The 15,610-nt window shown below is 48.0% G+C and overlaps 1 protein-coding gene across 22 annotated transcripts in view; it reads right to left on the reverse strand.

Annotated features, from left to right (window-relative positions):
* Nucleotides 1-15,610, reverse strand: part of RBFOX2 (RNA binding fox-1 homolog 2) — a 157,652-nt gene that overhangs the window by 138,417 nt on the left and 3,625 nt on the right. Inside the window, exon 1 of one of the 22 annotated variants that reach the window (XM_085519184.1) lies at nucleotides 8,535-8,637. The exons of the other annotated variants lie outside the window; for them this stretch is intronic. The gene's annotated coding sequence lies outside the window, so the exon portion shown is untranslated. Of the gene's footprint in view, nucleotides 1-8,534; nucleotides 8,638-15,610 lie in introns of those variants that run through there. 22 annotated transcript variants of the gene reach the window in all.

Below are 15,610 nucleotides of genomic sequence, written 5' to 3' on the forward strand. Positions count from 1 at the left end.
CGTGGTCTGCACAGTCCAGGAGCTGAGAGAGTCTGCCTCAGCAAGGAGAATGACCTGGCTTCAATTATTAATGCTTTCATTACCTCCCAGCTGGACTACAGCATGGTGACAGTGACAGCACAAAGCTTCAGGCTTTTAGAAAGCTCCAGATCACACGGAGCCTAGAGCTGACAATTTCATCCCCTGACATGCTGCAGTTCTGCATGCAAGTGGCTGAGCACATCTCCATGGGAGCTTTCACACAGGTTGCGGTGCCAAATGAGCTACTTCTGAAGCCCAGGAGCATCACAGCTTTCATCACCTCCCAGGAGCAGCAGGCAGATAAGTACTTGGTGTCCTCTAACAGAAACATGTACCAAAATCTTTGGTTTACCTTTAAGAAGTTGAACAGAAAAAGCAAATTTTGAAGGAGTATGGACCGATTTTTAGAGGGAGAAACAGAACAGGAGAGCACTAACACTTTGCGGTATTAGTCACGTTGCTTAGCACGTCACAAGAAAACACCCCAATTATGGCTGCAGAGGACAACATGTGTGTGGACATTCATAAAACATACAGACATGCACACACATTGCACGTCTCTTTAAATTAACTGGGCCAAAACCAAAACATGGCAGATCACTAAACCATTTGGCAACAGCGGTGAGCAACTGCAGCAAGAAAACTGTCACGGAAGATAAGAAAGGTCCACAAAAGGTGCCTGACTTACAGAGCAGCTTCTCGGTGCCAAAAGTCGAGTGTTGATGCACCAACACTACCACCTGCAGTGTATCTGTGTTTGTGTCAAAATGAAGCTTGTAATCCTCTCGGGTGAAACACCAAACCTCCCAAATCCCAACCAACAGGAAGACAGCATTGCATCAGTCAGCCTAGCAATAGACAACGCCAGTGCCTGGAGGATTACTTGCAGCTTTAAAGCAGCAGCAGCAGCAAGAAAAATATAAGATGATGCTGGAATTTCACAGAGATGCTGCTGCTGCACACACAAAACCTGTTTATTTTCCAGCAGCAGAGAAAGGCGCTGCGCATATTTGGGACAGAAGGTCTCAGCACGTGCAAATCACAGACTGACTGAGATTGCCTCTCATTCCTGTTGCTCTTTGGTCAGATCAGAAGCACAAGGGAAGGAGCTGGAAATCTGCTGCTTCCTGGAAGGAGTCAAAAGTCACCTGGGGGGAAGTGGGGATGATAGAAGAAAGAGAAGTTCCTTCTCCCATTGCTGTTACAGAAGTCGAAGAGGTAGCAAACTCCAGCTCCCTCAGCCTGAGAGACAAGAGCTAAAACACAGCCCACCTTCTCAACCCGTGGCATCTATGCCTCGCCACCCAGAGCCCCAGCCCACCTGTCTCTGAGCAGACTGAGTGCTTCAGTCCTCAGGAAAACCCTATTTCCACATCCTGCACAGACCCCACCACTTTCTCTCAGTTGCTGCATGAACACATGCAGGCCTCACACAGAAGCATCTGTGCTACTCATTTCTCCCTTCTTCTCACCCTGCTACAAAGGCAATCAGAGGTAGCTTGTTTCAAATATTTCCCTCTTCTCTTGTTCCTCTCTGCTGGCAGGAATCACATCATCTTTATCCATCCCCAAATGCACAAAGGACATAAAGGGCATCACCACCCCCTGCTCACTTGCTCCCAGCCTTTTAATTCAATCACCGGTCGATGTTCACTGACACAGGCAGTGATTCAGGCTTTCCTGGGGTTTATGTTCTGCTTCTCACTGCATGGAATCATGTCAGGTCCCCTCTGCCACTCACTGTAGAAACGTCACAGAGAGCGATCATAGATTGTTAGAACCATCAAGACTGGAAAGGAACACTAAGATCATACACTCCAACCAGCAGCCCATCCCCACCATGCCCACTGACCACGTCCCTCAGTGCCACATCCACACGGTTCTGGAACACCTCCAGGGACGGTGACTGCACCACCTCCCTGGGCAGCCTGTGCCACTGCAGCACCGCTCTTACTAAGAGGTTTTCTTCATATCCAACCTGAACCTCCCCTGGTGCGACCTGAGGCCATTCCCTCTCACCCTATCACTGTTACCTGGGAGCAGAGGCCAACCCCCTCCTCACCACACCCTCCTTTCAGGTTGTTGTGGAGAGCGATCAGGTCTCCCCTGAGCCTCCTCTCCTCCAGACTGACCAACCCCATTTCCCTCAGCCGCTCCCCATCACACTTGTGCTCCAGACCCCTCACAGCTCCACTGCCCTTCTCTGGACACGCTTCAGGACCTTTTCAGAAGGAGCAGCACGCCTGGCTGCTCAGAGGGGCACAAGGAGCAGAACACCCACCCACAGGTCCCCAAGCTGAGGTCACGGAGATCTCATGTTACAGAGGGACCAAGCTGAGCAGGAAAGATATCCCCCAGTCCACACCCTGGGAGGGAGCTCTGTTTTCCCTAACATCTGTCAGACCCAAGGGACCCCAAAGCAGTTCATAGTACACTGCAACCCCAACAGGCTGTATCAGCACAGCATTTATAAAGAATGAAATAAATTGTCACTTTGTACTCAATCATTTGCTTATGATTTCTGCTGCAGAAGTCAGTTTTTGATGGAAATTATTGGTCACAGCTCAATTACCCCTATTTTGCTCTATTTTTTAAAAGATCAACAGGAAAAAAAAAAAAAAGAAAGAAAAAGAAAAATCAATCCAACAGCAGGGCTGATTTATTCAACAAAATCAGCTGAAGGAGATTCTGGACAAAGAGGACGAGATAAAGAAAGAGCTGATTTACATGATCCAATTAGAGGTGAAAAAACAAGGGCTCGGCGCAGCCAGGAGGTGGACCTGAAACCCCATCCCAGCACCATCAGCCGGGGACCAAGGAGCACTGTGGTCACAGCCAGCTTCCCCAGGGACCAGCCACCTGCTGTCACCACTTGAAAAGGAAAGAGGGGAACAAAGCAGGGCTGGGAGCAACACAAACATCCCGAAGTTCTCACAGAATTGCAAAACACTCCTCCAAAAGCTGAAAATATACCTTTGGAGCTCTTAAGAGCTGTGATAACACCATCGATAGAGATCTTGCAATAAAACAATAAACTTATTCAGATTAATAAGACTAACGGAGCACGAACGTGGATGGAAACCAACGCAGACCTGCTGACAGCTGTTTGAACAGCAGAAAGGCCACAGATGGACAGACTGCAGGGCAGCACGATGTCACCAACCTGCGGGTACGTGGCTCAGGGGCATCCCTGATGCTCTGAGCAGCCCACTGCCCAGACGGCACAGGGCACCGGGGCACACACGCAGCCCAAGGGAACTCAATACCCCCAGCCAGGCAGGCAGTGAATAATTCAGGCCCTCGATCACTTACATCGTGCTAAGGAAAGGCAAAGCCATGCTGCGGGTGCCCGCCGGCAGAGCCACACAGGGCTGCTTGTCCCCGCGCACACTGCTCCCTGTGTGCTGCTGGGAGGGGAATGCTGATGGGACCGTCATGTGCTTGCCAGCAGCACGGCCCTGGGAGGAAAGCTGGTGAGGAGACAGGCAGATCTCATCTTCCATTGGAACAGGCAGCATTAGGTTATTAGAAAGAGGAAAGGTGGGGAGAAGGAAAAAAGAAAAGGTAATTTTAAAGGAGTGTTTGGAGACACAGAAAACATCCACCTTCAAAGAGATGTGGCTGTTAACGCTATCACACACTGGAAGAAACAGCTTTTGGAAAACAAATCCTCTGTGCTGGTCAGCAATGCCTACAGCTGAGCAGAGGCACGCACAGTACAGGGCCAGCTCTCCCTCTCCATAAGGCTGAGAATAGGCCAGCACAGGTCCAGCTCCAGAGGCAGATGTTACTCTCATCTCCCACTAGTGATGGAAAGACCTCATGATGAAAGATCACCTCTTCAGACTCCCTCACCCCGCCACCCACTCCCAGAAAATAACTTACAGTGAAACTGCTGTGCTAGACCATGATTCCCAAAGCCAGAAAAGCCCTGGCTGACCCTGCAGGGTGTAGGGTACCCCTGTGTCTAAGGCACGCCTGGCTCCAGGCTGCTCCCTGCTCAGACCAGGGCATGAGTAGATGGATCTGGATAGGGCCCACTGGGCCCCACAGGATCCCTGGGGGTTGAGAAAAACTCCTATTTGTCACCACTCCTCCTGCTATGGGGGCAGACATACAGGCCAAGGCATCTTACACACAGATGTCCGTCCCATTACACATCTCCCTGGAGCCTGCGAGGGCTCAGGCTGCAGCTCAGCAGACAAAGAATCCCAAACCCAATGTGAAGCCACAAGTAAATCCCCACAAGCCTGGGCTCTGGCAGCAGCTTCATTGTCTTCACTGCGGTTTTTCCTTTTACAGTTTCTGCACTCTGCTGACTGTCGCAGATGTAACGTTTGAAATGTACAAATCCATAGCAAAAAAAAACCACGCAGAGAGAAAACTTTAACTATATTTTAGCCAAACATAAACTTAGCACTGGGCACTTCTGGATCAAGACGTGAAAGAGAAAGAATGGGGAAGAATACATAGTCCCTCTCAGCCTCAACCTCACATTCTTTTTAACAAACAAGAATTACTGCATCATTAGATTTAGTGGCAGCACTTAAAAACAAATCAGATTTGGTGAGAGGAAAATAAAGCTATCGACACTTGACATTTGCAACTTGGAGTGTATTAGACCTGCTCCTCCATTTATATTTAGTACACCAGTAAAGAAAGCAGCAGTCCCTAATTACACAGAGGCAGAATCATCTTTACGGAGGGATCAAACGCACAGGAAGCATTCCACATCCTGCTGCTGCCGCTCCCCAGGAAGCCATCCCCTCTGAGTCAGTCACCACTGCCATCCCAGCGGGGCATGGTCCTGGGGCAGCTGCAAACAGCTGGGACCGACCCCCAGGGGCAGAGGCATTCAGACCAGCCCCCACATCAGCCACCCCTGGGGCTGTTTCACCCTGCTCACTTTTACAGCACCTCACGCCTCCATGCATCACCCAGCATTGTTTTCCCCATCAAAAGAAACCAAAGGCACATCTCAGCTTGCCTGAACCACAACACGCTCCAGAACACAGGAGGCCGAAACAACAAGCTCACCCGTGGACAAGTCTACGGGCACATCCTGGAAAGACAAGGAATGGGGCACAAATTGGAAAGGACTATCAAACAACACAGGCTTTGGTATCCCTGAGTTTTATATACGCAGTGAGCTACCAGCTCCCACCTGCCCCAACTCAAACCTTTCAAAGAATTTATTGATTTCCTACAAGCTCTTTTCTATGTAATTTTCCCCATGCTTGCATTGTGTTCGCATGGTGCTGTTTGCACTGGTACTTCTTACGCGCACCCTGTCCGATTTATTGTAAAAAGATAAAGGATGCAATTTTCCTTTAGCTTAAAATTCACTGTGAAAAGCACAGAAACCATCAGCATCTGCTGCCTTTATTACCCCCTGACACCTGCAGACACACAGAGGTCTATACACAAGCCAACAATCAAAACGTGACAGCCTTCTGCTAATGCAGCAGCACAAAAGAATTCACCGAGAGTCCCGGTGCCTTCATTTCTGTAGCCAACCCACTTCACTCCAAGGAAATAGGAGCTGTTTTACATAATGACCTTCAACCTACAGGAAACAGCAAAGTAAGAGTCTAGAAGGAATATTTACCGAGAGGAAACAGCTGGAAAGGGGCCAGATGAGTTACTTCAGCATGTAGGACGGTTTCTATCTCCCAGTTTCTGTGCCTGGAACAGCTCACAGCCATCACGCTGAGAGGTGCTGCGTTCAATTGCAAACACCCATCTACAAACCAGACACTCCTGGACAATAAAAGGAAGGGTGTGAATCCCTACACAGGAGGTGGAAATGTAGCGCCATTGGCCAAACCTCATTACAAGGCATCCCTGGCCTTTCTCTCCCTTGATGGCTCACAGTGACGGCCAACCCAGCCAACCCAACCTCAGGACCACTGGCACAAGCAGCCTCTGCCCAAGTCCCATTCACTACACTACGTGAAGGCACTGCCTTTCTACTAGCCCACAGCAACAAGGGCTGCCATGGCAATTCAAATGGATTTTGATGTGTTTGGTCCATATGCAAGTCACAGACGTACTAAAGTGGGGACTTTGAAACACAGCATGCTGGGGAAATGGCAGTGAGCAATTGTGTACTCCCCATCTCTGCAGGGGAGCCAAGGGAGGACAAGAGCAGAGGGCACTCCCAGCCACATGGCAGCCTCAGGAACACGGCAGATCCCAGCATCTGCTGTCACGAACAGCCTCTGCCCAGCCCTCCCATCTCACCCTCAGCCAGAAGAGTGCATCCCATGTTAATGGCACCAGACACACTCGGGCTGACCTATACAGCTGCTTCCAGCTCTGCCCTGCAGCACTCACTCCCCTCTCCTGTGTCCTGATGACATGTGACTCCACACTGAGCCAGTTCAGAGATGTAAATGAACTTTCACTGAATCACAGAATAACCTGAATAGGAAGGAAACTACAAGGATCACCCGAAATTCAAATCCTATGCATGAGAGCGTTGTCCAAACACTTTGAATCACAGAATCACTGAGGTTGGAGAAGACCTCTGAGATCACCCAGTCCAACCATCAGTCCATCCCCACCATGCCCACTGACCACGTCCCTCAGTGTCACACCTACACGGCTCTGGAACACCTCCAAGGATGGTGACTGCACCACCTCCCTGGGCAGCCTGTGCCACTGCAGTTCCTTCAGCCAGTCCTCTTACGACTCATGCTCCAGACCTGCTCCCTGCAGCGCTGATCTGAGCATACTATGGAGGAAGCAGCACTGCTCAGCTGGCAGGCACCATGGCACCTTCATCTGGGATCTGTTGAAGCTCCCAAGGAAGACACAGATGCTGCATACTGAGGATCACATGCCAAATAAACTAGCCCGACACCTATCAGGATCCAGAAGGCACAGTTCAATGTCCTTCCCCAAACAAATAGCACATTTGAGAACCCTGTCCTCTTTTTAAAGATTATCTTCCAAGCCACAAGATCCACCACAGCAGAGTCAGCTTGCTTCAGCGACAAATTCCCCTTTGGCATTATTCATTTTCTATGAGATCAAAACACAGGGAGAAATCAGAACTGAAGAGAGAGCAGAGGTAGAGGACTGCTTCTTCCAGTCAGACTGGCTTAGCCCCAAGGTAAGGTTTCACACCACACATCCCTTGCCGGAAGCCACAGCACTGTGGCTACCGCAGAAACCACCCCTAACAACAGGTTACAGATCCACGTGAGTATTTCAATGAACTCTGGTGCTAGGGAAGGATGCTGCAGTACGCAGTCAGCTGCTGCAGCATAAGACGTGGCAGCATGCAGCTCAGTGGTGCTCCCAAAGCACTCTGCAAGGACCATCCTCTTTGATGACTGACTGAACCCAGTGCTCAAGGATCTGTTTCTCCACAAACAGCCTGGTGCAGTTAATTCTCTCTCTGGGTGCATTCTCACACCAAAACTTTTGTTCCTAGCATCAGCATTATGCCATTACACACATAAGGACTTAAGAAGGGCTCAGTTCTATGATAACGAAAGCTAGGCCAAAGAATACAGGGATATTTAACTGCTGAAAACAAAGGATTACATCTGTGAACAGGAACCAAGAGATCTGCTTTGATTCCTGTACAGCTATCTGCCTTGTATAAACTCTGTGGATACATTAGTCTCTGTCTAGCCAATACACGACAAAAACAACTTGGCCCACCTAGTGACTGACCACCCTGCGAGTGGCAGAGGAAAATGAGTTGCTGGAAGTGTTTTCCATTCCCTTCCCCTGACATCCTCATTGTTACTGTGAACCTCTCCCCCAAGCAATAACACTGCTTCGTGTTTCAGCCCTACATCCTCCCTTTCTGAACAGCACGTGAAAACGACGCTGCATCCTTGCCAGATTCATTGCTGCCCAGGGCATTAAAAACAGCACCAATGAATTGACCAGTCTTGTTAATTTAATTCAGCTACACGGGAAATCTGTAAACAGAAGCAGAAGCCATGACAATACTATCAGAGGGCTCTGAAGGCAGCACAATTTGCTCTTGGTTCTCATTGACAACAGCGTAAGGAAATCTGCCGGATGCTTTACATTTTTACTATTTGAGCTCGTCCAGGTAAGAGGAAAGCATCCCACAGGCACGCTGGTTTTCCCACCTTGCTAATTAATAACCTTCACACATTGCATGTCAAATTAGCATTCAACAAGACAGCTTCCAGCGAGTCCTGACCCAGGAATAATTCAACAGCGGCCAGAGGTAAAAGTCTCTGTTGAGTCACCCAGGGAAGCAGCAGCAGCCTGCAGGAGACAAGACGTGCCACATCCCATCCATGCTTCCCAGCACAGCCTTATTTCCATAGAACAGCTTTTTGAATGCAGCCTGTATAAAATTCACCTCATTTTCTGGTTGTAACTTCACGCGGATAGTTACCTCTGCGATAAGCACAATGCAGTAATGATTTACAAAGAAATGCATCTTGCCAAGCGCAAAGCTGATCACCCAACAGCCTCCACAGCCCAGGAGCATCCATACAAGACAGAACAATACTTACCTAAGAACTAAAATTGAACAGCGGCCCATTACGAAGTTCTCTGTTACTTAGTGTGACCTTACTCATCATCAAAATCCTGCTCAGGAAGTCACAGCCAGACACAGTCTCACAATGGTAGGAATTCACCCATGGCAGGGAACAATGCCACATGTTTACTTTTGCTTAAAGGGTTCAGAGATTTAGGGATGGTCTTCAAAATCCTATTCTGGAAGCAGAAGTAAAGTTTGCTAATCCCAAAAGGAACTGGGAATACAGACAAACCTCTGCATCTTCACTGTAGAGTCCAAGAGTTCAGGAATCAAACTGGTAGTCTGGAGTAAGGAACTGCTCAGTAGAATGGCCATAATAACTGTATTTCCACAGACTATCCTGACCAACTCTGATGACCAAGCAAGGCACACAAGCCAAATAAAATACTTGATACCACTGTGACATCAAGACCGGTCAACCTGCCCACTCTTTAGAGTATTTGAACCATCTCCTTATCAAGAATTAAACCCAGGAGAATCAACTCCGCATGATATCTTACAATAGGGGCCAAAGCATATAGATTTCCTGCTTATTTAGACAGAAACAGACTACAGAGTTCATAGAAGAGCCCGCTAAGACCTTGTCAGTGGCAATGATGAAAAGACAGGGATCTGTCATCTTGGAATAAGTGAGTGCCTGCAGGAGCTGGAAACACGTGTTGTGTTTCCATGCGGTGCCTGCTTTGGGCAGCAGCCTGTCACCACGTCCACTTGGCAGCCAGGGGCTCCTGACTCGGTGGGGAAAGGACCACTGTCCCCAGCTCAGCTGCAACGTCCACACCAACAAACACCAAAAGCCAACAGAAATGGAGCTTCTTATCATGTGATGAACCAGAACACGTTCCCTGCCCTCATGTCTTGTCCTTATACATAGATTTTCGGATGGTAGCATGAAAAGGAAAGAGAAACAGATCACCAAAGGTTAAAAGAGAAAAAAAATAGCAGCTGGTACAGAAAGAATGCTATACTGAATGCTGCACTGCAAAGCAAGCCAAACTCTATCAAACTCTAAGAAAGCTGACAAACCCTGTCCCATGAAGCTACCAAGACTGGAACCTGCTTCTTCTATAGCAAGTGCCTGCAGTAATCAGGAGTTCCAAAACTGAAACAAGCACCAAGCTCAAAAGAAAGAAAAAAAATGGCAAAAATTATCTTCCTGTTTTCACTGGAAAGGTCATGCCTATTTAAGGAAACCTTTCCAAGCAGCATGGACATGCTCCATCGACATCCATCAGCTAACAGTCCACAGTTAACCCTAGTCACACATCAACAAATTCCTCGTGCTAAAAGGAATCGTGGTCCAAGCTCCTCCCGAAGGCAGTCACAAAGAACTGATACCACTCAAGATCAAAACATCAGTTTGTTGAGCAGTGGGGGAAGGATCCTTACTTACCTCCTTGAGCCTTGAATAATGGGAGCAGGAGGGAGAAAGAAGAAAGAAAACAAACAACCAAATCCACACGGAGTCTGACAGGGCCTCCACGTACTCCATGCACTGTAGTCAACACCTTCCCCACCAAAAAGACCTACCCCAAGATCATCTCTACAGCAGTCAAAAAAGCCTGATGGAAAGAAGCTCAGATAACATTCCTAAGCCCGCAAACAGGCGGATTTCAGGCCAGAACATGAAACATGAACAATTTAGTGATGCAAATTTGTGACTTATCAACAGTTAGAGACAAGCTATTCTTCTGAATCTGTCTGCAATGTTTGGCACTGAGCACGCGACACTGCGCTTGTACTTGAAAGAAGGCAGAAGAGACCAGGCAAGACGGCGAAAGGCAGCAAGTCCTTTCTGCAAGGACTCAATCAGCAGATAGTGACACACAAAGGAAAAACAGACCTAATTACATGCATCGTTTCAGTTTCTTGGCATATTCCGTACACGCGCTCAGACACATATGTCTACACACGTCTGATAAATGGGTAATTGGAACAGACTCAAACACCAGCCCCAGCCTCATTCAGCACTCCCAAGTCCAACACAGCAGTCCAGTTCTTGGAGAATAACTCTGTGGGTCAGAAGTGGGCCTTGGAAGTGCAGATGGACTGATGGAAACGCTACAGAACATAGAATGGCTTAGGTTAGAAAGGGACTGCAAGGATCATAAAGTTCCAACCTCCCTGCCACATGCAGGGTTGCCAACTGCTAGATCAAGTACTAGATCAGTTTGCCCAGGGCCCCATCCAACCTGGCCTTAAGCAGCTCCAGGGACAGGGCACCCACAACCTCTGTGGGCAGCCTGTGCCAGCATCTCACCACTCTCTCTGTAAAAAACTTTCCCCCGATACCTCATCTAAATCTCACTCCCTGCAACCCCCTCTCCCCCCCCCTACAGCTTTATACTACTTTCTATGCTGTAGTCTGACAAGCCTGGCAACAAGATCAGGCACCCAGTCCAAAATCCTCATCCTATTCTTTAGGGTTCTGTGCAGATGGCACAGCCCCAGCCACACAGCACATTTCTATACTCTGTTTTCTCCTGCATCAAACCTCAGGTCCCCGCAAATGAGGCGCCCTGCCGGCAGCCACCAGATCAACTCAAAGAGCTGCAGAGTAGAGGTGCTGGTCCCTGTCCTTCTCTGTGTGAACAGCAGCCTGCTCCTTGTTAAAAGACCAAAAAGTTCTGCTCTGGGCTTTTTTACTTTGAAGGTAAGGTAGCGACATTCTCTGTTGGAACATCATCTTATTTGCAAAAGAGCTCCATGTTAAAAGATACAAGCTACAGATATCCATGTAACTCCGTTTGGTTTCATGTAGGTACACTGACTTCTATGCAATTTGTTCCTGACTCTTATTTATGCCCAGGAAGGACTGTGTTCAAAGAGAAACAGCTGTGCAATGCACTTGCCCATCACTGCAGAAACTGAGAGATACATGGGTTCTGAGCTAACAGCATCCCTTCTGCTTACAAAGTTAGGCTTCAAACCTATCTCACCTTGAAAGCGAAGTTCCTTTACAATGATGACCACGTTACTTAGTTCAAGCTTTTCCACTTTCTCATTCCCCCCAAATGAAAACTGCATCACTTTGCATTTGCCCAACATGGCACACTTAGACATCAGCCTGTGGCAGCAGCGGTAGCTGTGGAGAGCTGCAGATCAAACGTCTAAACATTACCACAGAGCCACCAGCTACAGTAAAAACAAATAGAAATAAGAACGAAAAAGAGTCAGGTTGCAGTTGTTAATGAGATTTTTGCAAGCTGGCCATATTATCAGTACCTCAATTCCTCATTTCCTACAATAAAAGATAATATATCTTTTCTACCTCTCAGGAAAACAAGAAATAAGATCATTAGTAGCTATGAAGTACCCACGCTACAGAGATGAGTACCATAGAAAAGACCATTAAAAATTAATTTTTTTGTATTCGGTGCAGGGTTTAGATTACCTGTGGTAAATACGATTTGGGGTCAGATGAGAGATGAAAACAAAAGAAATGAAATACCAAACAGCTCTCAATCTGAACTTGCGCCCATTTTATCTGATAACAAAACTCCCTCCAGATTTAACAGCACCTCGGTGAGTGTTATCCATCTGATGCCCTTAGAGATGAGGTCATCTGTAAAAACACAGCACACAGCCACTCGGCTGGGACTCCATAGGGAGCAAACTCGCCCAGATGCCATCAGCAGCAGCTTGGGTTCTTCTCCCGGTGCCCCACCCTATCATGGGACTAGAAAAGCATCACTTAAATGTTGCCCTGAATCCCAGAAACCACCACAAGTTACTCAAAAGCTGAGCTTTCAGAAGCATCCAGAGCCCAACACTTGCACATGTACCCATTCCCATCCAGCTGGGCTCCAAGGCGTTTCTTACTGGCAGCAAACACAGGACAGCAGCCTTTTTCTTTCTGGAACAGAAGAAGGGCAATGGAGAAGCTCTTTATTTCTTCTTCCCATGAAGAGGATGCAAAGAAATAGAACACAAATCAACACAATGCAGGAACTATTCTGAAGCATCACCTCCCATACACTACCATCCAAGAGCATCCCCTCCAGCCTTCTTGCTTGCAAGACTCAGACCCAAGGGAGAAGATAAGGAGGGCCCTGTGGAAGCCAGCTCTCTGGACTCAGAAAAGCAACATTCCCACCCCACTGCCAGCGCAGAAACAGCAACCACCAGCAGCAAATTACAGGCTTGGGATCACAGCTTCAGCCTTTTCTCAACCCACGCAGTGCTAAATCAAGCCTTGTAAAGCCTTGGTAGGGTTTTATTCCTGGGTTTCGCCCCCAGAGCCACAGCCACCCCAAGCACCTGTGAGGATCTCCTACAGGAGAAGAGCTCTGCAGAAAGCCTGTGCAAGGAGAGCACGCGGCCCTGCAAGAAACCTGAGCTGGATCCAGATCCCGGAGCTTGGGAGCCTCTGGGGAGAATGTTTTGATATTTGCAACAGACAGAAAGACCACATAAGGTTGCTTCTTTAGCCTCTCTATTAAAGGAAATTTAGCTACATATAGCCACAGGGTAAGATGTGCTGCTGCTTTTTCTCCCCTCCCTTAAATGGTGCATGTTGTTCCCCATTTCTATGCTAAGTAATACTTGCATTATTGTCGAGGCAATTACGAGCAGATAAAACCCAAGAAAGTCATAAAGAAAAAGCAACAATTGCTTCTAGCCCACACTCTTTGAAGAAAGCATCCAATTTTCCTGCACAGTGAACTCTCCTGGACAAAGGCAGCAGCAATGGGAAGGCGCAGCCACTGTAACAACATTCCAGTGTCCTGCAACAGAGATGCGAGTAAAAGATCTCATGCCCAGCTTTCTAGTCGGTACCAATTACAAGTATACTTTGCCTGCTCTCCAAAGGTTAGTAGGTGGCAATGGGATAGACGATTGAACATCAATGTCTCACCAAGCGAGCTAATGGCGGTATCCGAAGAGACTCTGGATCAAGCTCAAATTCAGCTGGGCCTGGATCTTTGGTTTCCAGGACAAACTAGAGAACTTTTAGGCTGAATATCAGGACAAGTTTCTTCACTGAACGAGCAGTGATGCATTGGAGCTGCCCAGGGAGGTGGTGCAGTCACTGTCCCTGGAGGTGTTCCAGAGCCGTGTGGATGTGGCACTGAGGGACGTGGGCAGTGGGCACGGTGGGGATGGGCTGGGGGTTGGACCGGGTGATCTCAGTGGTTTTATCTAATCTAAATGATTCTGTGGTTCTACAAAATGGCGGTGTGCTCATGAAAGAGAAATAGAGGGGAAGCACCCCTGGAGAAATATAAGCGCATCCTGCAAACCAGCACTTTCTTGACTTAAGAAAAGATTGCAGGCAAAATTAAATTTACTGGAGAGCAAAGGCAGCTAAGGCCCAAAACGCAGTCAAGCAACTAATCCCTAAACATTGGGATTATCTCATGACAGCTACACTCCAGCCTCCATTCAATACCACTGTAAAATGTAGATCAACAGGATGCTTCAATGAACTGGAACTCGTTACCTCTAATTGCTTCTCTCACTTCACTTCTGGATGTTCCTCTGATCCCTTAGTCACGGCATTTCAAAAGCACACACACAGAGAAGGTCAAGTAATATCCAAGATTGGCAAATTAAACAACAAGTTTCCAGGCAGCCAAAACACCAGCTTCTCTTTCTCTCCACTGAAAACTGGAGTCTGCCCCACGTCACAAGACGAGCCATCAGCACAGACTAATAGGTTTTACAACAATTTCTACCCAAAACGCCCTGAGGGCCAGAGGTTCCCCAGCAGCAGCCCGAAGGCCACCAGCGATAGGCTTATTTTCACAAGCTACCAGCAAGCAGCCCTTTAGCAGGTCTCCGGGGGGCCCCAGGCCACACACAGAGCCTTGCTCAGGTCCATGGCTTCCACACACGTGGCTCACCACTGGCCTAACTTTGGTTCTGTTTTGCGTGGGTTTGTTGTTTTTATTACCTGGAAGCAGAGAGGTGAGGCATAAATGCCAGAGAGCGAGTGGGAGCCCTGCTGATAGGCTCCCTGGGAGGAAAAGCCAAACGATGCTGAGAGACATACCGCTCTAAGCTCAGCTCTTGCAAAAAGAGAGCCCAGGCATCCTGCAGATGCCAGCACGCTTGTGCGTCTAAATGGGAGTTCTGGAAAGGAAAAATTAGTAAGCGTATGCGTACAGCTGGTACACACATGCAGAAGGAAACCAGCTCCAGCAAAGCCAGACCTCTGCTCAGCTTCCAACCTCTCAACTCCAGCCATCGCCTCTAAACACAAACCTCTGAAATCCAAAGAGAAACACGGGCAGTGCCTGCAGGGGTACTCAAGTATCCAGAATACTTGATTGGGGCTTTCCATTTTCCCGAATATGGCAGGAAAAGAGCCAACTTTAAAGTGCTCTCAGCACCTCTATAATCCCAACTTTCAGCCTGCGTGCCAAAAGGGTGCTTTGAACTGGAGTTTTTCTAAGCCTTCCCAGACAGTGTCAGGTAACTCCGAACACTCAAATATTTAAAACAAAAACAGAACAGCAACAACATGAAAAAAACAACCATAGGTCAAAAGCAAACAGAGAAGTAACAACAAAGGAGAAGGTGATTCCCTACACCTCAGCACCTCCACAACAGCCTGTCCAAACAGCATCCCACCAACTTCATCCTGGACCCAAGGCAGGGGTCAGCTTTGTAAAAGTGGAATTCCATTCCTCATCTTGGATATCTCAGACATTTTGTGTTGCTGCTTCTTTACAAAGACGGTCATGGCATGAATAATAAGAGGGGGGAAAAGCTAACCTGATTTTGAGTCATGCTTTGCCATGATGGATTGGAACTAGGTGTTCCCCTCCATGAGATTTAAATACTCCGATTTCCACAGGGTCACACACGGTTCAGAAGCTGTTGTTCACAGGCCTCTTCTGTTTCACAGCCCCAGTCAGCCCCTCTACTCATAAAGCTCAAAACCCTCTTTGGAAATTAGTAGCAGATCCATCTCTCATCCTCATTTGAAGAACCACAGAGGGTCCACAGCTTGAACCATGAAACCACGGAACAGGCCAGCCATTGAGATCCCTCCCATGCACACCACTTGAGGTTAAGCACACAGCTCCATTTCAGACCACG

Source organism: Coturnix japonica, chromosome 1 (assembly GCF_054131305.1).
Source record: "Coturnix japonica strain WE chromosome 1, WE-NBRP24, whole genome shotgun sequence".
In the NCBI taxonomy this organism is placed as follows: domain Eukaryota; kingdom Metazoa; phylum Chordata; class Aves; order Galliformes; family Phasianidae; genus Coturnix; species Coturnix japonica.